The sequence below is a fragment of the Arvicola amphibius genome, chromosome 3 (genome assembly GCF_903992535.2).
Source record: "Arvicola amphibius chromosome 3, mArvAmp1.2, whole genome shotgun sequence".
NCBI lineage: Eukaryota > Metazoa > Chordata > Mammalia > Rodentia > Cricetidae > Arvicola > Arvicola amphibius.
Genome location: NC_052049.1, coordinates 73,891,685 through 73,918,645, shown reverse-complemented (window position 1 = coordinate 73,918,645; position 26,961 = coordinate 73,891,685). Strand labels below are relative to the sequence as shown.

General features: G+C 37.8%; 1 pseudogene; it reads right to left on the bottom strand.

Moving 5' to 3' along the window:
• LOC119809249 overlaps positions 1-26,961 on the bottom strand; it is a 151,005-nt pseudogene that overhangs the window by 33,262 nt on the left and 90,782 nt on the right.

The window sequence follows — 26,961 nt, the reverse complement described above, 5'->3', positions numbered from 1 at the left end:
TGTTATGTTCCCCTTTTCATTTCTGATCTTGTTAATTTGCATGTTCTCTCTCTGCCTTTTGATTAGTTTGGATAAAGGTTTGTCAATCTTGTTGACTTTCTCAAAGAACCAACTCTTTGTTACATTGATTCTTTGGATTGCTTTCTGTGTTTCTATTTTGTTGATTTCAGCCCTCAGTCTGATTATTTCCAGTCTTCTACTCCTCCTGGGTGAGTCTGCTTCTTTTTTTCTAGAACTTTCAGCTGTGCTGTTTATTCTCTGAAAGCGTTCTCCATTTTTTTTAATGTGGGCACTTAGAGCTATGAACTTTCCTCTTAGCACTGCTTTTATAGTGTCCCATAGGTTTGGGTATGTTGTGTCTTTATTTGCATTGAATTCAAGGAAGACTTTAATTTATTTCTTCCCTGAACCTGGGGTGGTTCAGTAGTTGACTGTTCAATTTCTAAGAGTTTGTAGGCTTTCTGGGGGTAGAATTATTGTTAAATTCTAACTTTATTCCATGGTGATATGTTAAGACACAGGTGGTTACTAATATTTTTTGTATCTGTGCATGTTTGCTTTGTTACCAAGTATGTGGTCAATTTTCAAGAAGGTTCCCTGAGCTGCAGAGAAGAAGGTATGTTCTTTTATTTGGGTGGAATGTTCTATAGATGTCTGTTAAGTCCATTTGATTCATAACCTCCCTTAATTCTCTTATTTCTCTGTTAGGTTTCTGTCTGATTGACATGTCCATTGGTGAGAGAGGAGGGTTGAAGTCTCCTACTATTTTTGTGTGTGTTTTGATGGCTTCCTTGAGTTTTAATAATGTTTCTTTTACATAAATGGATGCTTTATATTAGGGGCATAGATACTCAGAATTGAGACTTCATTCTGAAGAATTTTTCATGTTATGAGTATAAAATGTCCCTCTCCATCTCTTCTGATTCATTTTAGTTTGAAGTCAACTTTGATAGAAATTAGTAAGGCCACACCTGCCTGTTTTTTAGGTCTGTTTGATTGATAAACCTTTTCCCAATCCTTTACTCTGAGTAGGTGTCTGTCTTTGTGGTTGAGGTGAGTATTTTGTAAACAGAAGAATGTTGGATTCTCTTTTCATATCTGGTCTCTTAGCCTGTGCCTTTTTATAAGTGAATTGAGTCCACTGATATTACGTGATATTATTGACCAGTGGTTGTTAACTCCGGTCATCATTTTTTTTTTGGTAGTAGAGATTGTGTGTTTCCCTTCTTTGAGTTGTGTTGTTGAAGGGTCGCCAGATGCCTGAGTTATTGTGGGCATTTTTTGGACTCCTTGGTTTGTGATTTTCCTTCTATTACTTTCTGTAAAGCTGGATTTGTGGCTATATATTGTTTAAATTTGTTTTTATCCAGGAATATTTTGTTTTCTCCATTTATAGTGAATGAAAGCTTGGCTGGGTATAGTAGTCTGGGCTTGCATCCATGGTCTCTTAGTTTCTGTTGTACATCTATCCAGGACCTTCTGGCTTTCACAGTTTCCATAGAGAAGTCAGGTGTAAGTCTGATAGGTTTACCTTTATAAGTTACTTGACCTTTTTCCTTTGCAGCTCTTAATATTCGTTCTTTATTCTGTATGTTTTGTGTTTTGATTATAATATGGCAAGGGGATGGGTTTTTTTGATCCAGTCTATTTGATGTTCTATATGCTTCTTGAACCTTCATAGGAGTATCTTCCTTTAGGTTGGGAAAATTTTCTTCTATAATTTTATTAAATATGTTTTCTGGACCATTGAGCTGTAAATCTTCTCCTTGTTCTACCCTTATTACTCTTAGGTTTGTTCTTTTTATTGTGTCCCAGATTTCCTGAATGTTTTGTGATGAGAATTTGTTGGATTTGCTGTTTTCTTTGATCAGTGTGTTTATTTTCTCTATGGTATCTTCAGAATCTGAGATTCTTTCTTCTATCCCATGTCTTCTGTTGTTTATGCTTGTTTCTGTAGTCTCTATTTATTTACGTAGATTTTCCATATCCAGCTGGCCCTTGGTTTGTGTTTTCTTTTTTGCCTCCATTTCATTTTTCAAGTCTTGCACTGTTTCCATTATCTGTTTGATTGTTTTTTCTTGGTTTCCTAGGATATCATTTATGAATTTACTCAGTTATTCAAACTTTTTGTTATTCTTCTCATCCATTTCTTTAAGGGAGTTTTTCATCTCCTGCTTAAGGGACTCTATCACTTTCATAAAGTCAGTTTTTTCTACTTCTTGATTAAGGTTTTCAAGTCCTCCTGTTGTAAGTTCACTGGGTTCTGGTGCTTGTCTTGTTTATATGGTGAATTACATTGACATATTTTTGTATGTTGAACCATCCCTACATCTCTGGGATGAAGCCTACTTGATTATGGTGGATGATGATTATAATATATTCTTGGATTTTATTTGCCAATATTTTATTCAGTATTTTAGCATCAATGTTCTTGAGTGAGATTAGTCTGCAGTTCTCTTTCTTAGTGATATCATTCTGTGGTTTGGGTATCAGGGTAATTATAGCTTCAAAAAAGAGTTTGGCAATGTTCTTTCTGTTTCTATTGTGCCAATAATTTGAGGAGTATTGGTTTTAGTTCTTTGAAGGTCTTGTAGAATTCTGAGTTCAAACCATCTGGTCCTAGGCTTTTTTTTATTTTGGGAGACTTTTGATAACTGTTTCTATTTCTTCAGCAGTTATAGGTCTGTTCAATTTGCTTATCTGGTCTTGATTTAATATTGGTAAGTGATATTTATCCAGAAAGTTGTCCATTTCCTTTAAAATTTCCAATTTTGTAGTGTACATATTTTCAAATATGACCTGATGATTCTCTGTATTCCTTCATGTCTGTTGTTATATCCCCCTTTTGATTTATGATTTTGTTCAGTTGGATATTCTCTCTCTGCCTTTTGTTTAGTTTGGCTAAAGGTTTGTCTATTTTGTTAATCTAGAAAAACCAACTCTTTGTCTCATTGATTCATTTTATTGTTTTCTTTGTTTCTATTTTGTTGATTTCAGCTCTCAATTTGATTATTTCCTGCCCTCTAGTACCCTTAGGTGAGTTTGCTTCCTTTTGTTCTAAAGTTTTCAAATGTTCTGTTAATTCACTAGTGTGGGATTTTTCCAGCTTCTTTATGTAGGCATTTAGTGTTATGGACTTGCCTCATAACACTGCTTTCATTTTGTCCCATAAAGAAGTCTTTAATTTCTCCCTTTCTTTTTTCCTTAACCCACTGATGATTCAGGTGAGCATTGTTTAATTTTCATGTATTTGTGGGAATTCTGGAATTAGTATTGCTGTTTACTTCTAGTTTTAAACTACGGTGATCTGATAAGGTACATTGGATTATTCCAAGTTTTTGTATTTGTTGAGATTTTGTTACCAAGTATGTGGTCAATTTTTGAGAAGTTTCCATGAGGTGTTGATAAAAATGTATATTCTTTTCTGTTTGCATGGAATATTCCATAGATGTCTGTTACGTACATTTGAGTCATAACATCTGTTAATTCTATTATTTCTCTGTTCATTTTTTGTCTGACTGACCTGTCCAGTGGTGAAAGAGGAGTGTTGAAGTCCTGGAGTCTTTAAGTTCTTAGTGCTTGACTCCTAAGAAATATGTCTCTTCTATGAATAAATGTTCATTCAAAACAGACCTAACACTCAGTGTCTAGTGGCACTGTATATTTATTTTGTTTAGGTGCAAGATAGGATAGGAAATGATGGGGGAATTCAGTAAAGTTAAGATTCTGATGTGAATGTAGTCACAGGCAAGGGCACTATGCACCAAAACTGTCACTTAACTCATATTGGATACAGAAAACAAAGAATAAAGAAAAGGCAAATGAATCTTCAGAGTGCAGGTTATATGAAAATGCAAGGTTCTATAAAGCTGTCATCTTGCCACCTGTTGTTATTTTAGTCATTTATTATTGATGATTTTATTCTGTTTGTTAATGGAATTCTGCCATATCTGTCTTGATGAACCACAGTTATACCATTGCCACTGTTTCTAATAGGGTCTCTACAGTGTGTGTTTCTTTGTATTGGTATGTTAATTCCCCCCACACACTCCAATTGAATCAGTAAAAATGATGAGACACATTTACATGACTCTGAAGTACCAATATCTTGCAGAGTGCTAAGAGTGAAAACAGCTGCTTTTATCCTCATAAAAGCGTTGGGTCCAGGACAGTTGCACAAAGATGGGGACAGACCACCAAAGCCTAATAAACCAGAAGCAAACTTTATTCCAGAAACCAGATTCTAGGAAAACCTGAAGCAAGCTTAGAAATAATAATAATAAAAAACCACCATGGGGCACAGAAGCTTATAAGCTAGCTGAGACCACAGTCAGATATGGGGTTTATTAGGCCAAAAGGCCAGTTTCTGAACCCATCTTTTTATAGTAGGGGCACCAAGCATTAGGTCTGAACAAAGGAATTTTTACAATCTTGGCCCAAGCTGCAGGTCAGTCAATGGAGACCCTAAGGGGTGGGGAATAGTGAGAGTTTAAAGGGACAAGAGATACAAGAGATGAAAACAAGACAGGACTCTGATAAGGACTCATTTATTAGGGGAGTAAACAGGGTAGATATAAGGTAATGGGGAAAGAGGAAGTGGGTTCTAATGTCAATGGGTAACTAAGCAGCTATCATGAAATATGTTCCAGAGGAGATTACAGGGAATGTCACTAAGTGCAAGAAAGCATGTTTTTAGCAATTAGTAAGAAAAAGGGATTGCTAGTAATATCAGAAGGTAAATAAATCAGAAAAATTGGTTCTTAGACTGGGAACTTAGAAAATACCAAAAAGCTTCTCACACAATCTGAAGGTAAAACTCAGTCACAGATTACCTTACTTTGCGATCTTTATTTGCAAATTTCATTAGTAAAACCCATATCTGTATTAATGCACTGTATCTCCTGTTACCTCAATGCAATATATACTGAAGCCCCATGCCTTTTCTTTGATGGCGCCAGTTTCCCATAACAGAGACAGCACCTAACCCAGAGGTCATGTATCTCCAGCTCCTAAAGGTTAACGCAGTTTATATCTATCGTTGATCAAGGATGGCCAGGAAACTACTCTCAGTTTGCAGAAAGAAGCTCTGGCCTTGTAAATAAAAGAGCCAGTTGTAAAATGAAATGACCTAAGCTGATGGAGGCTTCTTAAGCATCTGAGAAAATACCTCCCTGTGGATGACTTGTCCTTGATCTGCTGAGAAAGCTGCTGAATGTCTGTTTTAATTCTCCTAGACTTATAACTTTATATTTCTTTATTTTGACAATTTTATTTTTTTATACTTCGACTTTTCAAGAGGAAAATTTTAGAAGATTGTTCTAATATCAGAATGGGAAGGCATCCTGAATATAATAGAGTCCTGCGGCCATCCAACAGACAGTAGTACTGGTTCACTTATTTCCCAGAATAAGAACTGATAACAAAGTAGCTGCTGCTGCCGTCCTGTCCTATGGATTTGATTGGAAGGACATTTGTGTGTATTGGGTCCTTGTTGGGTTCATTCAGTCCTCTATGATGGTCCCTTCCAACATCGAAGAGGAAGTGTCTCAGCACACGTTTTCTTGTGCTGAATATAATTCAAGTTGAATTTTGTCATAAAATTGTATGTTAAATATTTGTAAACCTTACCTTAATTTCAAAATCAGTTTCCAAATGTAAAAACTATCTAATTTCAAAATGTTCAATGAGTGAAAGCTTAAATTAATAAAATTTAGAAGGTGAAAAAAATTAGCTTCAAATTTTAAAAGTTAGGGAGATTTATCTGAGGTTGTCATTTCTATGTCAACCCCAGCTATTTTCAGACAATTTTTGCAACAAAAATGTCTATCAAAACACATTTCAGAAGAAATGTTGTAATTGAATTCATTAATCCATACATTCTGCCTTCAAGTACTTTTTTATATACTCAACAAAATCAGTGAAGTTTAGTTGTCCTAACAGTTGATGCTTACTTCTTTCAAGTGAGTATAGGATAATTTTAAATAATAAGATAAAATTTTTCATCTTCAAAATCATTTTTTCTTTAAAAGGTCATAAGTTCAACATGGCAAAATATGTTCCAAAAGGTTTTGGGTGTTGGCACAGATTTAAAATGTAAATGTGAAGTATTGGAGGACCAATACTTTGTTCTTGTTTCCTCAGACTGTAGTGTTCACCTTCTGAGATAGTCTTGTCTCAGGCAAGTTTTCAGAATTTTCTTACTTTTGCAGTTCTTCAAGCATATGTTTACATTTCTTATAGAAAATAGATGTATCACCTTCTGGAGGATGGAGGGCTGAAGTATGTGCTGCCCACATCTTTTTCCCAGGGTTCTGCAGCATATCAGTGTTGTAGCTGGCTGTACTAAGTGTGAAGAGCATGAATTTGTGAGCCACTGGTCCAAAAAGAGACTGTGAAGATATTACTGGGTTGTAATAATCCCAGGTGTTTCTTGATAACCCACTTCCCACATTGAGGTGGCACCAATCTCCTTTTTCATCCCAGACAGCCATCAGTAGTCTAGAGGGATCAGAATTACTACTGGTGAGTCTCAGTGCCTTGTACCTGGATAGAACCCAGAGTACCTACATTTCCAGTATTTGGTTGTTTTCTTTGCAGGAGAAGAAGCAATCTTTACTTCTTATTACGTACATTTTCACAGTCATCTCCTGATGCGGCGAAGATTGGAAATAACCAAAAATAGTCCTTTTATAATTATTCAAGTTTAATACAAAGGGAGATAAGGGAACTTACAGAACCAAGGGTCCAGCGGAGTGACCGCGGGGCAAACGAACGGGCCGCCTTCCGGCTCCCCAATCCTATTTAAGGGGCATGGCTACCCCGCTGGAGCAGCCACGCCCCTGAACGCAGGGATTGGGCCAGCTGCCCCAACATCTCCCCTTTTTTGTCTAAATAAGACAGATTCAGAAACCAAATACAACTATATACAATGGGAACTGATCATATAAAATTACAAAAAGTAAACAATATCAGGCGAGAAGTATATAACGAAGAATTTTTCTAATCACTCTACTTTGAGAAGTCTAAATAATCTAGAAGGTAGCTACCATTATCTAATCTTCAACCCCATCAAAGATCTGAGAAGGAGAGTAAAATTACCAAAGCAACCAGGAAGCACAAACAAGAAACTTCCAAAATGTGCAACAGAAGACAGAGACAATTGACTACCTGGGCAACCACACGAAGTCTTGATAGCAATGTTGAGGCAACCAACTTTGGCTGAGGCCTGAAAAAACCTGACATACCATTATACAATGGCAAGGAACCTTTAGTAGAACTATCCTATCCTGTCTTGGCAAGATAAGACAATTCTGTTTTATCCACTTATGGATATTTTGTACTTTAGTCAGTAATGGAGGTATGGGCTTTTCTTTGCCCCAAGGCCAGTTCTGCCAAGTAGAAGACAAACTCCCAGTGGAGTGTCTTTGGTGCTCAACGTTCTCTCGGGAGTAGAGCATTGTTGCCAGGAGTGATTGTGTCTCAAAAATACAAAACTGTAGGTTAGATTAAAGGCCATGTTCTACAGTTCTTCAAAGAGGTTGAAGATTATGCTATCTATACTAAATACAACCTCTATGTGTCTAAAAAACCTGATTGTCCTAAATATAAATATGACCAACATATAATTCTCAACACTTATGTAACTGTATGACTAATAGAATAGACGACTGTGCAAAAAATGAAGACAATGATTTCCAAATGTAAACAGGGTCCTTACATAAATAATATCTGAGGTAGAAATGTACAGTGCAATATGGTAAACAATGTCATTACATAAATAATATCAGAGGTAGAGATGTACATTGCAATATAGTAAACAATGTCAATATAACAATTGTTTCAAACAGAGGTGGTATCATACTCTCATATAATGTTCAATATATCAATATACAAGAATCAACACTCATATAGTTTTTTTTTTAAAAAAAAGAAAAACAATAACTCACAAAAATCAATTATTCCTTCAGATCACCAGCTAATCCCTCCCTCCCCCCCCCTTTTTTTTTTTTTACATATAGATATACACATAAATTATACCCCTGAGTCCATATAAAGCCTTCCACAACCCGACCACCCTATACCAGCCGCCAATTAGTGTCCCTAAATCTGAGGGTAAACTTTATTGGGAGGGGGGGGGCGTCGTCATCCAAGATTGCTTCCAGCTGACATAGGGGCGACTTTTCTTCCCAGGGGTTCCTGTGAAAGCAAATGATGGTAGAATACCCAGGGTAACATTTCGTCTAGGAAAAATGTGTCCAGCCTCTGAATTTTTTTTTTTTTTTTTGAAAAATGAGGCCAGAACGTTGTCAAAAATGTGCACCATTCAAAAGTGTTCTGTGCAATTGGTACCAAAAAACAGGCCAAATATTAGCGCTACTAAAACATGACGTCATAATAACTAGTTGGAGTTGATGTTGCGGGGCCCCGTCTTCATCCTGGAAACTGCAAAGATTACTGAAGAAAAAAAATTTTTGTCGTTTGTTGTGAGAGAGATAAGCATTATCTACAAGGACACATACAGACGTATACGTGCATATCTTCAATGAAAGGTGCATTAAAAACAACCATAGATATGAATGAAGGCAAAGAAGGCAAATATATTGGTACCATTATCAACATTATTGTTATTAATATTCTGTCTCATAATATTACTCCTAACCTGAGACAGAAACTCTGAGAAATCTCTTATAAACAAGCTTGGAATTGGAGAGGGACTGGGCCAGAGTCCAACTCCAAGAAACCAGCTCTGAATATCTATGAAGAAATGCATATTGACACACATACAAAAATTGTTTTCTATACTCACCGAGCTTACCCAATGTTAATGCTGATCCTTGTTGGGTTGCAATTGGCTCCAATTCATCAATATTCAAGGTATGCAGGGTCCCTCAGGTCCTTTGAAGGTGAGTGTCTTCCTGTGGGGATAAGAAAAAAACCCTGCCCCCGTACTATAAATGTTCTTTTATATAAATGTTTATAAATGTTTATAAATGTTTATAAATGTTTATAAATGTCTTTTATATAAATGTTTATAAATGTTCTTTTACATTTAAAGGGGGAGATGATATAGATATGAATTTGCATTGGTATAGATTTTAAGGTCAATTTTGTTATATGTATATGTATTTCTGATTTTGATTAAGCTATTGTGATTGTAGTTCATTTTAAAGAATGTAATGTATAATTAGGAAATATAGGTTGTTAATGGATAATCATCGATTAATAGTCAAGCTTGTAGTCATGTTAGTCATTTTCTAGATGTGCATAGATATATTTCAGATAGGCATTCTTCATATCTTTCAAAGACTGCAGAATATGGCATTTAATGTTTTAATAACTTAGGGTTTTTCATGACAATGAGACACGTCTGCTCCTGGCAGCACCAATCTACTTCGAGAGGAAGATGGGCATCGAAGAGGCTACTTATGGAGTTTGTTAGCCATTTGGGCAAGAAATGCTCTTGGCTGGACTGTTCCATAAACTGGACACAAAGAACCCACAGAGAGAGGACTGCTGAACTTGCCTAAAGGTGAGATGGTCTTTCGGGGTTCCTGATTCATGAGTCTGCGAGATGTTCTGCAGGACACAGCAGAAAGTGACTGAACTGTCTTTGGAATTTCCTGCTTCATGAAAAAGTCTGCTGGACACTATGGGCCTGAAGGCTGAAGATGGATGCCCCAACGGTACAGAGGAACTTTGGGTGACTTTCCAGGCAGCGAGTTGTCTCTGTCATTTCTAGAGTTTTATAAGTTACTTATTTCTTGTTTACTTAGGTAGCATTATATCCTTCTGGGGTCTTTGATGGAGTTGAAGAATAAATAGATAGTTATAGATTTCCTTAGTTATGATAAAAGATAAAATAGATTTAAATATTGTAACTGTAATACTTACTTGATAACTGTTTTGTTATATGTAATTTTGTTATGTTAAAGTTGAAGCCTTTCTTTTTTGTTTAAACAGAAAAAGGGGAAATGATGGAGGAGAGTTATCTGTCTATGTTTCTTTCATTGGTTAATTAATAAAGAAAACTGCCTTGGCCCTTTAAGAGAACAGAAAATTAGGTAGGTGGAGTAGACAAAACAGAATTGTGGGAACAAGGAAGTGGAGAGTGGGGGAGACGCTTCAGGCAGTCTCCATAGGAGTCTCCATGCTGCTGCTCTCCGAGATGGACGCAGGTTAAGATCTCTCCTGGTAAGCCACAACTCGTGGTGCTACCCAGATTACTAAATATGGGTTAAAGCAAGATGTGAGAATTAGCCAATAAGAGGCTACAGATAATGGGCCAGGCAGTGTTTTAAAAGAATACAGTTTCCGTGTAATTATTTCGGGTGTAAAGCTAGCCGGCGGCTGGGCAGCGGGAACACAGCCCGCTGCTTCACACTACAATCTCCTAATACAATAGTTGCAGAATTCCACATTGAAGGGTCTGGACAAAATGCAGATCTTTGAAAATATCTCTGAATTGATTCTGGAAACACTCTTTATCCATAAAAGGAGATTAAAATTTGAATAAAGTGAAGATCAAAGTTGATTTCTGAAAGAGATTTATTATGTGGGAAAGACAGGAAAGGGGATGGAAAGGATACTACTACTTTACTGGGGTCTAGTGATATGACAGATGTGTGACAACAAGGCCATTTGACATGTGCTACCTCTAGTTGGAGTAACTACTCTTGTATATTCTTCTCATGCCTGCTAGCAGCATTCAAATAAAGGTCCAGGTTCAGTAAAGTATAGGGATTCTCTTGGGACTGAGAGACAAAGAAATATAATCAGCACATACAGAAGTAGAAATACCAGCAGGAAGTACATCCCAAGGTCCATACAGAAGCAGGTCTGCTGTCATGTAGCTACCAGGACAAGAAAAGAAGGCTTCCCAACAGGGGCACAGCAAGCAGAAGCCCAGGTCATGTCTACATTAGAGGAACAGCAGGCAAGACCAGCATTCAAAGTAAAATACAGACTGCACTGACTTTTATTCTAACTCACACAGGACTTTAGTCCTCTTGCTGTGTGTGTGTGTGTGTGTATGTGTGTGTTCACATTTAAAGGTCAAAAGCTGAAGTCAATGTTTATTTAATCTTGTTTTTGAGACAATTTGTTCACTGTAAACTTATAGCCCGGAGACTCAGCTAAATTGTGTGGCTTGTGAGCCCCAGAGATCCCCAATTTCTGTTTCTGCAGCATTGGAGATTGCTGCAGAGACTCACTTTGTATACAGGTTCTAATGAAAGCTCTTCACCATCTGTCCCTCTTCTTCCAGTCTTAATATCTTCAGGAGACAGGTTCCTGGGTTCCAGGCTCTGTGAGATGCTGCAGTAGACAAGAGTCATATTTACATAAATACAACACATAAAGACAGCAAATCATATATCATACTGCACATATCTTTCCTGCCCTCCAAAGCAGGGCACACAAACTCCTTAGGACACATCTAGAACCAGCTGGACAAAGGTCAGCAGGCTTCTGAGAAAGTAGTGGAGAAATGGATGTAGGTACAAGTATGAATCACTAAACAATATTGTCCATTCTAAAATGACATTTTAAGGTTAGGGAGATGGTACAGCAGTGAAGCACTCGCTATGCAATTATGGGGACTCAGGCCTCATGTAAATGCCAGGTAAGCATGTTAGTTGTAATTCCAACCTGTGGATGGTGAACATATATCATCCCTGTCATAAGCTGTCTATATTCACTAGCTATGGCTTCAATTTAGCAACCTTTCCTCAATACATAAGATGAAAAGTGACCAAGGATGTCTCTGCACATGCACTCCTTTACGCATGGGAACACACATAGATACATAAATGCAACACACACTCACATGCTCCAGAACCTAGCATTTTTTGCTGTCCTTTCCCATCTCCTCCCCTCCCCACACCTCTGCTTTCCCTATTCTCCTTCCTTTCTCTTCCCCTTCATCTCCCCTCCTTTTCCCTTCCCTTTCCACTTCTCTTCTACCATATTCTGTTATTTTGAATTTGCTGTCCAGTGGTCAGTGACAGGGAGAGTCAAAGGTAAGTAAAAAACAGAAAACAGACAGTCTTTAGCAATTTTTATCTGTGTAAATATCTCTGCCCTTTTTGCCATGACTATAAAATAAACTTTAATTCTAATTTAATGTCATTGCATGTATTTCATGACAGAAAACTTTTGATGAGAACTTAAAAACCATGTCTCCAATGACTGATTCCCCTGCATTCGGAGGGTGGCTAACAGATACGCTCTCTTAAGAGTGTATCACCTGAACTTTGGAAGCAAACACTTCTCTTGCCTCCATTTTAGTCAGAGATATCGGATGGTACTAGTGTTAGTGTAAAAAGTTGGACAATGGGCTTATAAAAAGTTGAGTAGAGTTCTAGAACACTTAGAACTCCAAAAAGTTAACAGGTTCCAGTTTGTGTGTGCTATCTGTGCCTCAGTTTCCTTCTGATGATGGAAATGAGATGGTAATGGCACCTCCTGATGACTACCAATCACCTAAATGAAAAATGCAGGTAAGAAGGAAAGAATTGCCTACTGAGTTTTGACCAAACTTTGCCTGGAGAGATGAAAAACAAACAAGAAAAGAAACAGTAAGGTATGGTGGCATATGTAGCATAGATGCAGAACTTGTGTGGATGAGAAAACAGGATCATGAATTTGAGGCCAGTGTGGGTTGCATAGTAGTAACACTGTCTGAAGTATACTTTTAAAAGGATAATTTCTATAGTTAAATAAACCATAGGGGTCTCCCTACAGCAAAAATTAGAATATATTGAAATGGAATAGAGCCACACTCAGAGACCTTTGGGTAGGTGCAAATGGAGTTCTGAACAAAGACAATATTCATCTCAATCCAGTGACAAAAAGATCTCAGGATTTTCCAAGACATTGACATAAGCAGGGAACTCTGGAACTTCTCTATTATTTGAGATGTATATTTTAAACTTATTTTGATTTGGTTTTACAAAAAGAATAATCATTGGAAGAATAATTATTGGAGTTCAACAAGAGAAGAAACAGGTCTTCAGAAAGTCCCTTCTATTTAGTTTGTATCCACTATGTACAAAGGAAGAATGAAAGATATCAGCAGAACACATTAGAGGTCTGAGCAGATATAGATGATGGGAAAGGAGGTGGGAGAGAGGGGGAAGTATGAAAAGGATAGAGAGAAAGGAAGAGATCTGAAAATTTATTCAAATTTGTAATTGCTTACCCTGGAAATTTATAAGTCTATCTTATCCTTGCAGTGCCTGGTAGGCTTATTGCTCAATAACTATGTACTACATAAAAGAGGAATCAGAAAATAATTATGAAGTAGGGTGGAGAAAGATTTCAGATTGGGAAGAAAAGAGAAATGAGGAAGCATATAAGATGCACAGGGTAGGAAAAGCAGGTTGTTAATACTCAATGAAAGGCAGAACAACTTCTTTGGGGTGTGCAGAAGAATGTGAAGTAAGATGATGGGAATACAAAAAAAGGGAAAAGAAAACAGCTACATTATTCAAAGACTCATAAGAGATCTATGGGATCTGAAGTGTGAGACAAGAAGAGTATAGCTCTGCAACATGGGAAAAAATCATGGAATATATGGAGGTGTGGAGATCTTTTCCCAAAATACAAAAGGACTCCTACTATTCCACAAGAGTAACAGGAGATGCAGTGAAAAGGAAGTTCATTATTGACTTGGTTGGACAGTCACATGGGAGCCCCAGGACAGAATGAAGGTGTGAGCAGAGAAACAAGCAGAACTAGTTGCCTGCTGAGTATACTTTGTAATGTCCCTGAGGGTTAATGGAGGAACTACCTTTCTTCTTCCTTTCTTTCTTCCCACCTTTCTCTGCCTCTCTGTTTTTCTGTCTCTCTGTCCCTGTCTCTGTCCCTCTTTTTCTCTGGAATGGGAGAATGAAGCCTATATTTTAAGTGTATGACTTAAGAAATTATCTGAGTATATGAGGACATGGGAATGAACAGATTTAAGCAGATATGAGTGGAAATGCAAAGGGTGATTATTACAGGTGATTATTAACACTGAAAGCTTTCTTATTTCTCACAAATTCTCAGTGAAGAAATTCAGATCTGGGTTTAAATTCCCAGAAGCCACTTTTTTCCTTCCACTGTAAAAACAACCAACAAGTAAAACTGTAAAAACACAAAGCTGAATTTGGGTACAATTTTCTCACTGTGGTTGCTTATGAGAATATTATCTTGCCCTCTGTCTGAATTCCTGCAATCCCCTTCCTGATCTCTGCCAATGACTAAACTAATTTTCTCAAAGCCTGAGACATATCATTGTTTTTACAAGAATATAGTTTAGGTACAATGCAGTCTTTCCCAGTAGTCAGTTTGCATTGTTCTATCTAGAAGCTTGGATGCCATCTGAAAAGATGTTCTGAACTGTTAAGATAGTGTGAAATAGCAAAAGCTTTTAAGTAAGACTTCAGGAGAGTGAGCAGCTGCATATTGTGTATAGATAAATGAGCAACAACTGGCTGGCTATGCTTCTAACTGAAGTTTGCAAATCTTGTCTCTTTGAATGGAGAACAAAGTGCTGGTTATAGCAACAGACTTGCAAGTCAGTAAATGTAGTTTGGCTCTTGGATTACTTAGCCAAACACTTAGCCTTTCTGAAACAGTGTCTTTATACATAAAACAAAGAAAGCAATATCAAACTTACTGTGTTTCAGTGTTAACCAACTTCTCTTCATTATGACAACATAAATGAGAAAAATATATCTTTAAATGTAGGGATGAGAGACCCTGGAACAAAGCTGCACTGATAGAGGCTTATTCACTGGTTAGAATTTCATTGGTAAAAATCAGGTGTTTATAGGTTTGTGGGTTAAAATCTGGGTCTTCTATTCGATTCCATTGCTCAACATCTCTGTTATTGTGCCAATACCAAGCTGTTTTCATTACTGTAGCTCTGTAATAGAGTTTGAAGTCAGGGATGATAATGCCTCCAGAAGTACCTTTATTGTATTGGATTGTTTTTGCTATCCTGGGTTTTTTGTTTTTCCATGTAAAGTTGATTATTGTTCTCTCAAGGTCTGTGAAGAATTTTGTTGGGATTTGCATTGAATCTATAGATTGCTTTTGGTAGAATTGCCATTTTTACTATGTTAATCCTCTCAATCCAAGAGCAAGGGAGATCCTTCTATTTTCTGGTATCCTCTTCAATTTCTTTCTTCAAAGACTTAAAGATCTTGTCAAATAGATTTTTCACTTTCTTGATTAGAGTTACCCCAAGATATTTTATTCTATTTGTGGTTATCGTGAAAGGTGATGTTTCTCTGATTTCCCTCTCTGCTTCTTTATCCTTTGTGTATAGGAGGGCAACTGATTTTTTGAAGTTGATCTTGTATCCTTCCATGTTACTAAAAGTGTTTATCAGCTGTAGGAGTTCTTTGGTAGAGTTTTTTGGGTCGCTTATGTACACTATCATATCATCTGCAAATAAGAAAGTTTGACTATTCTCCTGGATATTGGAAGGAGACAAGATTGCCAGGAAAAAATTGGAAACGGGGGGTGGGGATGGGTGGGGGTAGGGGGAGATGGGGAGAAAAAAGTGAGAAGGGGAGGATGAGGAGAGCTTGGGGGAATGGGATGGTTGGGATGGAGAAAGGGTGGATATGGGAGCAGGGAAGTATATATCTTAATTAAGGGATCTACTTTAAGGTTGGCAAGAGTCTTGACTCTAGAGGGGTTCCCAGGTGTTCATGGAGATGTTCCCAGCTAGATCCTTGGGCAGCTGAGGAGAGGGAGGCTGAAATGGCCCTATCCTATAGCCACACTGATAAATATCTTACATATTACCATAGAACCTTCATCTGGTGATACATGAAGTTAGAGACAAGAGACCCATATTGGAGCACTGGTCTGAGCTCGCAGGCCCAAATGAAGAGCAGAAGGAGGGAGAACATAAGCAAGGAAGTCAGGACAGCGAGGGGTGCACCCACCCACTGAGACAGTGGGGCTGATCTAATGGGAGCTTACCAAGGCTAGCTAAACTGGGACTGATATAGCATGTGATCAAACGGGACTCTCTGAACATGGCTGACAAGGAGGGCTGACTGAGAAGCCAAGGACAATGGCACTGGGTTTTGATCCTACTGCATTACTGGCTTTGTGGGAGCCTAGTCTGTTTGGATGCTCACCTTCTTAGACCTGAATGGAGGGGGGAGGACCTTGGACTTCCCACAGGGCAGGGAACCTTGACTACTCTTTGGACTGGAGGGGGGGAGGGAGATGGGGGGAGGGGGAGGAAAATGGGAAGAGGGGAGGAGGTGGAAACTTTTAATTAAAAATAAATAAATTTAAAAAATTTCATTGGTAATAAAGGGATTGGAATGCTATGAGTCCAGAGACTAATTACAAATCATCTCAGGCTCACTTTGGCTTTGCTAAATGACCAGTTATCTTTAATATTTGTATTTACCTAACATCCTTGTGAATATAGGCAAATCCTTTTGAATGTATGAACAGTTATACTAGCTTTCACCAATCCAGAATTATCATTGGCATCAGAGGCTTACAACAGATATACCCCCTACTTTGCTGTGACATATACCTACCAATGTGTTTGGAAAGTATTTTGTCTTATGAATTCTTTTTTGTTGTTACTAGTAAAATTTTATTAAGCTGGTGGGACAATAGAACACAGAACTTGGTGTTGTTATGAGGTCATTTGTTTGTGTCCCAGCTGCCCAGCCCCAAAATAATCACACAAAAACTGTGTTAATTAAATCACTGCTTGGGCCATTAGCTCTAGATTCTTATTGGCTAACAATTACACATTAATTTAATCCATTTCTACTAATCTGTGTATCAAAACGTGGCAGTGGCTTACCAGGTAAAGTTCCAGAATCTGTCTCTGGCAGGGTTACATGGCTTCTCTCTCACTCTACCTTCCTTTTCCCAGCATTCAGTTTAGTTTTCCCTGCCTACCTCTATTCCCTGTACAAACCCAAGACAGTTTCTTTATTAACCAATGGTACTCACAGCATATGGGGGAATCCCACATTACTTCCCCTATTCTGTATAAATAAAAAGAAGATTTTAACTTTAACATAGTAAAATTACATATAACAAAACAGGTATCAAACAAAAATTACAGTTATAATATTTATATCTACTTTATCTTTTATTATAACTAAGAAAAATATTTTATTACTACCTATTCTTCAACTCCATCAAAGACCCCCAGAAGGATATAATATTACCTAAGTAAGCAGAAAGTACATTGTAAGCAACTTTCATACCTGTAGAAATGACAGAGACATCACACTGCTTGGACAGTCACCCAAAGTTCTTCTGTACCATTAAGGCATCCATATTCAGCCTTCAGGCCCGTAATATCCAGAAGATTTTTCCATGAAGCAGAAAATATCAAAGATAATTCCATGTATATTGGCAGTTTGCCAGTCACATTTCTCTTTATCCTGCAGAATGTCTAGCAAACTCTTTCATGAAGCAGGAACCCCAAAGGACCATTTTACCTTTAGGCAAGTTCAGTGGTTCTTTCTCTGTGGGTCCTGCATGTCAAGTTCTTACAGCATACCATGAAGCAGTCAAGTCAAGAGCAGTTTCTTGCCAAAATGGCTAATAAACTCCACAAAGAGTCTCTTCAATGCCCATCTTCCTCTTGAAGTAACTGGTGCTGCCAGGAGCAAATGTGTCTCATTGTCATAAAAGATCCTAACTTCTTAAAACATTTTAAATGCCATAATCTCTAGACTTTGAAATATTTGAAGAATGTATAACTGAAATATATCTCTATATATCTATAAAAACTAGTAACATGACTACAAACTTGACTCATGAATATTAACCTATATTTCTTAATTATATATTACATTTTAAATGAGATGCATAAAAACAACACCTTAATCAAGAGCATAAATATACATATAACAAAATTGACTTTAAATTTGTATCATGAGACCAAGATACATACCAATGCAAAGTGGTCATCTCTTTAGCATATCCCCCTTTAAATGTAAACAAACATTTATAAACAATATTTGGGAATATGGGCATAGTTCTTTTCCAAATGGCTTCCTGCTGTTTTTTGGGTGGAGTATTTTGGGGGGTATTCACAGCAGCCTTTCAAGAGGTCTTGGTCTATTAAACCATTTTAGTCTGGTATTAATGCAAAGGTTGTCATTTTCTGTGAAAACAAAAGCAGAACCTCTTTTCCAAAGCAAAATATCTTTAGATCCATATTTTGAAATCAAGATACCTTTAAAATACATATGTTGGTTGAGCTTAGCAGTTCCCAGAATCAAATGTCTCTCTGCAGTCAAAAAAGATGAAAGAAAACACAATAGTATACATAATCTAGACTGTCTTTGCATATTTCATCTTTATGTGACTTATTTTTCTTTACTGTTTAATCTATGACTGTCTGTACTCTTATTTTTTTAAAGAAATATAAGATCTGCTGTCACAAAGAAGCCGAGTTCAAATAAGAAAAAAATGTTTATCTAATTGCAACAAGGAAAAACAAATGTTCTAACATGAAGACATCAAACAGAAACAAAATGCTTTAGTTCTGGCCCTGTTTTGTTCTACTGGAATCTATTATTCCAACACTTCCAATGCTTCTCCCCCTTTTTGTTTTATAAGGACCTCTTAGAGATATTGGTGATGTCTTTCAACAATTGCTTAACCCTGAGGGTTTTATAGAATCCTGGTAGTAGAATAGGATATATTCTATCTATGGGCGAATGGTTTTAATGTCTTTTTGTTTTTGTTTTTGTTTTAGAAAACAGAGACTGTTGTCAGTCTTGACCTGTTATGGTAGACCCAATGTAGAAAAACAGTGTAAGAAGTGGCCTTTGTCATGGGTTGTCTTTTTCCCTGAGTGGGCAGTAGCCCAGCATGCCTTAAAGTATGTATCTATGGTCACAAACATATATTTTAATTTGCCAAACGGAGAATAATTTGCTACATCTGTTTGCCAGATGATATTGGGTCCTAACCCTCTTGGGTTCATCCCCAGCCCTTGTAACGGGGGCGGGGATGCAGAGAAACCCCCTTGGCAAGTCTTACATGTATGAACAATTCTCTTTAATTCTGTTGCAGGGATCTGGAGGTATAAGTATTTGAATCCTCTCCAGTTGACATCAATTAAGTCATGCACTTGGATAGCATTTTGTATGGATAGAGTTGAGATCTTAATGGGACAGGCCCTTGAAGCTGCAGCTTCTGCAGAAGCATTCTCTTGGGAATGAGACCAGGGAGATTTTGGTGTCCTCTAAGATCTTGAATACATATGGGTTTTTTTCTACCTTCTATGAGCAATTCGAGTTATATCATCAAGGCAGAAATAGGATTAGTATCCAATCTGACATAGGCATAGGATAAGTGTGGTAGTAAGTTCACCACATAAGAGCTCTCTGAATAGAGGTCATAGGGTTCTGGGACCACTTGTAGGGCAATATATACAGCCATCATTTTCTTCTATTGAGCAGATCCTCCACAAGGGAGAATTTTGGTAATCTTTGTCTTGGTTCCTCTTGCAGAGAAAACTACAAAAGTAGGACCATTCTTGCTGCCATCTGTGCAAAAAGTGAATGCTTCTAGTGTAGTTCTTGATATAGCTTCACTAACTGGGACTCCCTAAAGTGGGTGTCCAGGGTTCCCACAAATCCCTCCAGGGAAAGGTTCAACCCATAACAATATCTGGCTGCACATTCTAAATCCTTAATTTTGAATGAAATTATTAATTTAAATGGATCTTTCCATAATGTCAGAGGAATGTTTCTCTGATTTTTATGATCATGATCAACCAGAGAGTATAATCTTTTAGTGCCTCCAGAGTAGTGTGTACCCATTCTAGTTGTTGTGACTGCTGAACAATGGCAGCCAGCCTTGGATTGGAAAGTTAGGATTATATCATGCCAAAGAAGTCTGATGGAGCTCATTGATGAATTCAGGGAGTGCCTGATGACTGTCAGGTGTAGTGGAGGGGCTGCAGGCGGCCTGCTTTTCGTCCTGCCCGGCTCCTGCATGGTTAGCTTTACATGCAAAATAATTCCACGGAAACTGTATTCTTTTAAATACTGCCTGGCTCATTAGTTCCAGCCTCTTACTCACATCTTGACTAACCCATATCTAATAATCTTTGTAACACCATGAATGGTGTCTTACCGGGAAAGATTCAGCATGTCTGACCTGATGGCTGGCTTCATCGCATCTGGCATCTCTCTGAGGAGAGGCACGGCGGTCTGCCTAACTTAAGAGAGGCGTGGCATCTGACTGAGCCATCTACCTCACTTCCTTCTTCCTGTTCTGTCTACTCCACCCACCTAAGGGCCGGTCTATCATATGGGCCAGGCAGTTTCTTTATTAATTATCCAATGAAATCATCAGATAGATAGAAGATACACCTACATCAGTCAGGGAATAAGGAAATGATCTCATAAAGTTGTGCCTGTTTTAGGAGATCATATAACACATCTAGTCTTCCAGTCTCTACAGGCAACCAGGGCCTTACCCAATTCATTTCCCACAGTATCTTTTGTATCCCTGAAAAGTGAGAGGCTCAGGCAGGATTAACTGGGGTCCATTCACTTTGGCTTGAGTGAGTGTTTATTGGGATCCCAGTATATGAAATGCAGGTACATTTTGTACATTGTTTGGGGCTATTTTATAGCCATGTTGTTGGCAGATATCAACAATAGTGGTTACACAGGAAGCTAGCTCCAATTCCTCCAAATGCCCAATTATTAGATCATCGATGTAAACATATAGGAGGGTATTATCTTTGTCAAAAGAAGGAGAGGTGATACTATACAACTATTGTTGGCAAAGGGCCAGACTATTGGCCTAATCTATTGTGGGAAAATAGTCCATTTATATCTCTCATCAGGTCGAGAGGTGTTAACCGTAGGAATGAAAAAGGCAAACTTTTCACAATCCTCTTCATAAAGAGGAATTGAGAAGAAGCAGTCCTTTAGATTAATTACAATGAAGTGAAACTGGGAGGGAATTGCTGGGACCCAAGGTAAGCACCTTAAAAGGGTCCCTACTAGCTCCATATGGGCATTGATTGCTCATAGGTCCTGTAACATTCTCCAGGTCCCATGAGGCTTATGTATCACAAACACAGGGCTGTACCAGGGGCTCATTGTAAGCCTTATTTGTCCTTCTTTAAGCAGATTTCTGGTGATTTCCTTGAGCATCTTAAGTTTAAGTTCAGGTAATGGCCACTGCTCCACCCATACAGGCTTACCAGGTGTCCATCTAATGGGCAGGGATCCTGGGAGCAGTCGACTTTTCGGGGTGAATCCAGGTGTTAGGGGTCTGCCTGATAACACCTTCCTCACTCTCATCATCATAAAAGGCTAGGTTGCCAGTGGTAATAATGGCATATTTGTCTTAACAAATCTTGTCCCAGGTGGTTTACAGACAAACCCTGGAGGATCAGAGGCCTGAACTTTCCTTTGTCTCTTTCCAGAACCATTTTGGACATAGACTTTCCCCCAACCCCCATGACAGGTGGCCTGGTTATGAGATACCAGCTTGTTTGTCCCTCTTCTTATCTGAGAACCATCCGGTCAGCTTCCTTGTATTTCAGGCATTGGAATCTCTGTCCCCCCAAAATCATAGTCATATTCGTCAGAACCCCTCTATTATTGGAATGGTCCAGTTAACTGAAGGTGCATTTGTATCCTTTTCTCCCGTTCCTTTGGTTAATTGGTTACTTTTGTATTCTTCAGACCCTTCTCAATCTTTGACTTTTCATGCTCTGGCCTGTCTCCTACCCCACCCTTCTAGTCGGTTGTTTATTTTAGGATTCTTTAGACAGCTCCTGGTCTCTGACCTTTTCCTTACCTGTCATTGGGGAAGCAGAGCAGAGGGGTGAAAACATGCATTAAGGGCCATAATAGTTGGATAGAATTCTAAGAGTGAGGATATATCATTTTTTTTCCATTTCTCTGGCCAGAGTCTCTACCCGGTTCCACGTGTCCTATGAGAAAAGATTCCTGGTGGGTAATTATATCCTTCTGTGCCTGGATCACACTGTGATATGACAATTCCAGGCCTCAGAAAAGTAGCTTATATAGCAGCGCCTTAAGTGCTGGGTCATTTTTGTGTGAAATTGTGCTTTGCCCTGGGACCAGTTGCCCCACGTTCTGTGACAGTTGCCAAGCCTTCTTAGCCTTATTCCCCCAGGAAAAGGTGAGTGCTCTATCCAATTGTTTTGCAGCCCCACGAAGCAGGACAATCAGATGCAATAGCAGTCATAGCAGGAACTCAGTTTATTACTGTGTCAGCTTATATAGGTTAAGTGACATCATGTGATATGGGGGTATCTCCAGCCAATGAGAGACAACCAAGCCCTCCGTCTGGTTGGAGGACCATACGCCTAGACTTTGCTGTCTCATCCCGTGCTCCATAACTTTAAGACTATCCTTCAAACTCGAGCCAGGCTTTTCTCTGTCCTATAGTCCTCCAGGTACAGGCCCTGAGGTAATTGTGAACCAGCAACTGACACATAAAATTATCAACTATACTAGATTAGGACTCAACATATGAAATACAATTATGATTCTTCTGATTATGAACAGTCAGAGACTGAAGAAGTCCTTATCAACTGTGCTCTAATTTCTATTTGTATACAATGGGCAACATAATTTGCTCTAACTCATCAATATCTTTCTAAGGCCAAGTTATATACTCATAATTTATGTGTATAACAAATTGCTATTTTCTTAAATATCCTAGTAAAGTGTGATATAAGATTTCAGTGTCAATTTGACATAAAGTAGAATTGCCTGGAAAGAGAGTCTCAATTGAGGAGTTATCTAGATAAGGCCTATAGCCATATTTGTAAAAGATTGTTTGGATAGCTAATTTAATTGCTTACTGTAAGTAGCACCATTCCCTAGGCTCAGCACTGAAATACACAAGAGTGAAGAAAACTCGCTGAGGGGCTGGAGAGATGGCTCAGCAACTACTAGAATAATCTTATCTTACAGAAACCCCTACGTTTGGCACCCAACACCCACCTTGGGAGTTTCACATTGGGAAAGGGAGCCTATAACTCCCTCTACAAGGAATCTTATACCCACTTCTGGCCTGTGGGAACACTTGCACAGATATGCACATACCCACATATTAACATGCATGTATATACACAATTAAAAATTAAAACCTTAAGAATTAAAGCTAAGTACAAGTAAGCAGGCAGCATAGGTGCATTTAGTCCTCTCTGTTTCTGCTTGTGGTTGTGGTTAACCAGTAAACTTAAGCTTCCATCTCTGTGACTTCCCTGCAATGATGAAGTGGAACTTTGCTGTAATCAATTGTGCTTTTCTTGGCATCAGTTATATACAAAGCAAGTTACAACTCTGAGTCTCTACACCAGTGCTGGCAGCAGGTTCCTCTTGCTTTATGATGTAAGTTGAACAGACAGAAACAAGTATAGCTTTGGTCAGGATAGAAAATGTATGAAAATAAAAACCTTGTAGTAGAAAGATTATCTATAACTTTTGGTAAAATGGTAATTCTGTTGTGACTTCAAAGGAAAAAAAAGTAACTTGTTCCTGTAGTTTGAAAAGCAAGGTAATACCCTCCACCAAGGGATAGTGATAACAACCATGATTTTAAAAGTAAACTGGGAGGCATTTTAATGTTAGCAGATTTTGTTTATAATTCACCTCTGGAAAATTTGATGTCTTCTGTATCACAGTAGAAATATCTGGAAGCTACAGCATCTCATCTTGGTCTTCTTTCTGAATGCAGTAACTCTTAAGCATTATTTTTCATGTTTTTTGTGAATTATTTCTTTGATAGAAGCTAAGTTGTTATAACTTATTTTCCTAATTTGCTTCTTGTAATGGTAAAAGAGAGTTTATTAGATTAGCTTACGTGGTGCGTTCTGAGTAATTCAGCAATGGCTATCTTCTCATTAGAGATATTGACAACCTGCCAATGAAAGCCTGGAGGGTTCCAAAATGATGCACACTGGAAGTCTTCAGTACACACTGAAGCTGAGTCCTGTTGTTAACAAACAAATGCAGCATCCATAACCACAAGGTAGATAAATTCACTTCACCAGTCCGTCTTTCTGCTTTATAGACCAATGTCAAACGCATCACCCCTGTGAACAAGAGCAAACACCAGAATTCTGGGAACAGGAGTGTTAGAGTCTGTTCTGTTTTAATGTGGAGAGTTAATTGAAGCAAGTCATAGCAACTTTGGATCTTGTACCTTCTTTTCAAAATCTGCCTCTACATAAGGCTTACTTTAATCATCAAAACCTCCACTATTTTCCAAAAATCTTCCACTTCTTTCTGTAGCCTTATAATTACCCTGGGCCCTAGAGTATTTTAAAATAGAAATTAATCCCCACTATATGTTATATTTCATATTCTCCCGACTCTTACCTGAGACATTGACTTGTGACTCTACAAAAGTTTTGTTTTAATATTTAATCTCCATCAAAGTGACTTCAGAATGACTGTACTTTTCTAATCTCACAAATGGTAATGCCAGTTGTTCTCAACTTTAGTGGTTTAGAAGCTGTTAGTTGATGCTTCAATCTCCCAGAGAATTGTCTCTCCTATTTTTATACCAATGTTTGAATTTCACATCTCTTTCCCCAGTTCTTCAAGGGATCCAGGCACCAGCATTTGCTCTGCACATTCCCTTTTATGCACTGCTCTTTTCTCTGAGCACTGGATATCTATGTCTCTTCATTCTCAAGTTTGCCTTTAAAATTAATATTTCACAGAATCTGATGTATCTATAAAAGCAGCAAATTTATGGGTGACTTTTTTTTTAAACTCACCATGAAACGATAAAAAGATGGGAGTTTGTGTAATTCACTGAAGAAAGGAAGCAAACAAATGCACATGTTTGCCTGTGCAGTTGGTGGGAGTAACTGTCAGAAGCTCCTGACTTCTGTGACTCCTCTGCAGTGATGGAACTGTGAGCTGAAATAAACCCTTTGTCCCCTAAGCTACTTTTTTCCTGGGGTGCTTTATCATAGCAACATAAATGAAACTAGGATGCTCTCTTAGGACCCATCCTTTCTCAGTGATCCATCCTACTCCATGTGAATGAGCCTTTTGATCTTTCATACTCTTGCTAGAGTTTGATGTTGACAATGTTTCAAGACAGAAAAATACAGTAGTTGCATATCTGCTAAAGGTAACTCATTTTGGTTTTAATTTCTATTTTTCTAAGGAAAATCAATGCTGATCATCCTCCCATATTTTTGCTTCTATCACTACATACATCTTATGTGCTAGAGTCTATGTTAATATCCTTGATTTCTTGTTGGCTTTTGAGTTATGCATATTCTTTATAGTAGTCTAAATATACAAATTGATCATTCACATGCATTGCAAATATTTCTTCCAGTTTGCTGTTTGATTTTTCACTTTCTTAACACTGTCTTTGCAGAAGAAAAGTTAAGTATTTGCTTAGGGGACAGCTGAGGAATGTTTTTATTTGTTGGTCTTTCAGTTAAGGAATACTTTTGTTGGCAATACTTTTGGATTACATCTTGAAAATTCATGGCTGGCCCTAAAGTCACACAGGATTTTCTGTTTTTTTCTTTTCCATAAGCTATATAGTCTCAGTCTTATATATAGGTTCATGATTCAGTTTGAATAAATTTCCCTCCCCCCCCCCCTTTTTAAACCCCGGTGGGCGTTGAGCTTACCAAGCAGCTAAACATGACCTTGAACTGCTGATCTTCCTACCTCTTCCACTGAAGTACTTACCTTATAGGTGTCTGTCTCCACATTTACCTTGATAGTTACAGTAATTATAAAGTGTGTCAATTTTTATTGGTTTGCTTACATTTGTCTTTCTACATGTTTGTTGTTCAAATATCCTAGTCAATTCATTTACTTTAATACTTTATTAAACATCTGTTATCTGCTTGACTTTTTTCTGCACTTCTTATTTTAATTCACTTATTAATATGTAAAATTTTTCCAACTTTCACATTTTACACTGTTTTGTTTAAAAGCTTTTTAGTGAGTCTTGAGCTTTGGCATGATTACTTCTTCCAATCTGTTTTCAGGATTATTTTAATTTAGAATTCATCTGTCTTGTCTGTATAGAATCAGTTTGTTTCTACCTACAAATTCTTCCAGGATAGTTTATTAAAATAGTATTAAATATGCAAAAATAAGAAATTATCCCAATTTCCCGGCATAAAGCACTGAATTCAGGGACAACGAGTATGTTTGAGGGGTGGAGAAATAGTATGTCACCATGTGGAACTGATAGACCTCATGAGATATCTAGAGAAAATACATTCAACAGAAAGTTGGAAATGTGGCACTGTTTACTCCATTGTTCCCTCTTAAACTTACACTGAAGGCTGATCAATCAATTAAAATTACTTACCTTAAAAGAATAAGCTGTAGGGACTTAAAAGTGCATTGTGATGAAGCATTTCTCCTATCAGTTATGTGGTAGTACTTCATATACAGCCAGTTAAAGACCTTTGTTCCCATTTACTTTATGCCAAGTCTCTTACATCTCTTTGGGAACTGTTTTTTTCAATCCTAATGTGAGTGCCCACCTCCTTGACCCAGAGTATAAGAGACAAGCATGGAAGGCCTTTCTTCTGTCTGAAGCCAGATCAGTCCATTCTTAGGAATCTTATCCCATCCTTAACTTAGTTACCCTCATTGCTTACCTCCTCAATTTACTGTTATAAAACATTTTTTAAATCTTTTTCATTAATGGAGTGAAGTGACTTCATCAAGATGCAGATCAAATCCTGTTATAGTGTCCATTCCCCCTGGACAAAGCCAGACTTTCTTAGTGCTTGCTGTCAGGCTGCATGAGTCCTCTTGCTATCACCTCCAGACTAAACTGCTTTAAAGATATCCTTGGATCTGGTGAAATAATTTTCTTTTTCTCTAACTTATCAGGATAGTAGAAAATGTGACCCCTGAGGATTCTTATGGTCTCAGTGTTTGCCCTATTGGACTGTATTTCTAA